Genomic DNA, 2,500 nt, shown 5'->3' with positions numbered 1-2,500 from the left:
ACGAGCCGAGTGATCCACCGCTAAGAGTTGTCTCGGTTTCGGTCCCCGCCGCGCGCGCGGGGGGACCGGGCAGCTTTCGCAGCCCCTGGGGGGCCCCCCCTCCTCCGCCCCCTCCTCCTCCGCCCCACCGCCCTTCCTCACGCCGACGCCGGCTGCTGAGCAAGGGACGGCAGAGACGGAAGGAGAGAGAGAGCGAGAGAAAGAGAGGGGCTTGCCTCACTGACCGTACAAGCACAGAGAAAGGGGGGGGGGGGGAAACGAAGGGCAAACCCGAACGAGAAGGGCGGGGAGCCCTCGCTCCCGACCTGGGGACAAACCCTGTCTCGCTTCGAGTCCGGCCCAGGCGCCCGGCTCGGTCTGGCCCGGCAGGGAGCGGCGGGCCGGCCACACCGCCTGCCTCGGGATGTTGGGGGGGGTCCGTCCCCGCAGACCACCCCCCCCCCGCCCCAGGCGTCAGAGCCCGGCCGCCACCGGGAGCGGCGTCGCCCCGCCGCCCGCGCGCCTGCGGCCCGCCGGCCCCGCGCTTCCCAGCTCCTCGCTCGCCTCGCCGGCCCTCCGGCTCGACCGCCGCCGCCGCCGCCGCCGCGGCGCCCACACCCCCGCGCGCCCGCACACACCGCCTCGCGGGTGACGCCACGCGCTCGCCCGTCCCCTCCGCGGACAGACGCCCGGCGGCGGGCAGGCGGGCAAGGCGGCACGGACGGGGACGGCGCCCGCTCTCCCCGTCTCCACGCGGAGAGCGGGGCGGGCCGCCCCCGCCGCCGCCCCACCACCGCCCCCCCGCTGCCTGGCGGAGCCGGGCGGGGCAGAGCGAGGCGGGCGCCCCGGACGGCAGAGTGCCGGGGCGGGCGCGTAGGGTAGGGCGCCGCCGACGGCGGCCACGGCGGAAGACCCAGAAGCACCGGCCAGGGAGAAGGAGGAGACGCGCGGAGGCTCGGCGCCCGCACCACCCGCGGTGGGGGCTCGCCCTCCCGGCGGCGAGCACGCGCTCGCGCCCGGCTCGCAACGCTCGAGGCAGGCCGGCAACTAGGCCGACCGCGCGGCGTCTCTCCGCCGAGACCAGACCGCGGAGAGAGGGGGCAGGGTAACCCCTCTCCGTCCCGGCTGCCCGCGGGGCGAGCGCGGGGCGCGCCGGCTGGCATGGGGGGGCGCGGCGCCCGCGCGCGCCGACCCCCCGGCCCTCCGGCAGCACGCCCGGCCGCCTCCGCGAGTCGCATCGGGCCGCCCGAGTCTTTAAACCTCCGCCCGGCTCTCCAACCGAGAACCCTCGGGCCCGGAGCCCGGGGCCCATGGCCATCCCTGCCCGGGGCGGCTGCCGGCGGCCGCGGTGGCCGGAGGCCCTCTCCCCTCTCTCGCTCGCTCCCTCCCTCCCCGCCCCCCCCACCCCCACCGCGGGGGAGGAAGGACCGGGGTGGGGGGAAGCCGAGGCGGGGGGGGGGAAGGCACGGCCGGTGCGGCGCGCACGGTGCGGCACCCGGGAGGAGCACGCTGGCACACGGGACCACACGGGTGGGTCACCGAGGGGGGGGCAGGAGAAGCGCGGGCGCTAGGTACCTGGCCCTGGGGTGAGGGAAACGACCTGAAATCCCCGCGGGGGTGCCTCCCCCGCCGCCGCCCGCCACCGGGCCGCCGCCGCCTCGCGGCGACGGCGGCAGCCTCGGCAGCGGCGACGAGACGGGACGCGGAGGGGGAACCCGGCACCCGCCAGCCGGCCCCCGCGCCCCTCGGCGGAGCGTCCGCCCGCGGGGTGCGCCCGACACCCGCCGCCACGACCTCGTCCTCCTCCCAGGGCCCGGGGTTTCCCTCAGTAACCCGGCGCCGGGTGGCAGCTGCACCCGGGAGGAGAGCCGTGGCTCGGGCCGCCCACTCGGGCACGAACCGTCGCCTCGCTTGGCCTCAACGCGACGCCCCCCGCTCGGGGGCCCGGCGCCCGCCCCGCGCGCCATCCCGGAACGCCTGCCCCCGCAGGTCTCTGCGGACGGGCTGCTCCGCCGCAGCCCGCCGCGGGTCCGCCCCCCACAGCTTAGGGGTGGGGACCCGTGGGACCCGTCCCAACCCGGAGGGCCGTCTCCCTCGCCTCCGCGCCCGCCGCTTCCTCTCCCGCGGGCGCCGGGGAGTAGCCAAGCCCCGCCGCCCCTCACACGCACTGCCGCCCGCTCCCGCCGGGCCCTCCCCTGGGCCGGACCCCCCCCCCCTTCCCCTTCCCCCCCAGCGGCAGCGGAGCGCCGTGGGGTGGGGGGGCGGGGGGGGGCGGGCCGCGGCTCCCGGAGACGGGCACCGGCAGCGGAGCGGGCACCAGCAGAGGCGAGAGGGGAGAGACGGGGGGAGGCGGTCCCCCACCGGCAGCGGTGGAATCGGCAGCGGGCTCTCGGCGAGCGAGCGCGGCCTCGGGAGGGCCGTGCACCCGCCGGCGGGCCGAGCCCCGTGCTCGGCCCCGCGGCGCAGAGTGCGGGACAGGCGAACTCGGGTACGCGCGCGCGGCAGCCGGGACGCGGCGGGC

At 79.8% G+C, this 2,500-nt stretch overlaps 1 non-coding gene across 1 annotated transcript in view; it reads right to left on the bottom strand.

Annotated features, from left to right (window-relative positions):
* The window catches only part of LOC135326083 (5.8S ribosomal RNA), a 153-nt gene extending 124 nt beyond the window's left edge, over positions 1-29 (bottom strand). The window contains exon 1 of the ribosomal RNA XR_010386737.1: positions 1-29. This exon is cut by the window's left edge and continues 124 nt beyond it. This is a non-coding gene — a ribosomal RNA (5.8S ribosomal RNA).
* Between the last annotated feature and the right edge of the window lie 2,471 nt (positions 30-2,500).

Source organism: Dromaius novaehollandiae, unplaced genomic scaffold (genome assembly GCF_036370855.1).
Source record: "Dromaius novaehollandiae isolate bDroNov1 unplaced genomic scaffold, bDroNov1.hap1 HAP1_SCAFFOLD_120, whole genome shotgun sequence".
NCBI lineage: Eukaryota > Metazoa > Chordata > Aves > Casuariiformes > Dromaiidae > Dromaius > Dromaius novaehollandiae.
The sequence above is the reverse complement of the archived record's forward strand: the minus strand, read 5'-3'. Positions and strand labels throughout refer to the sequence as shown.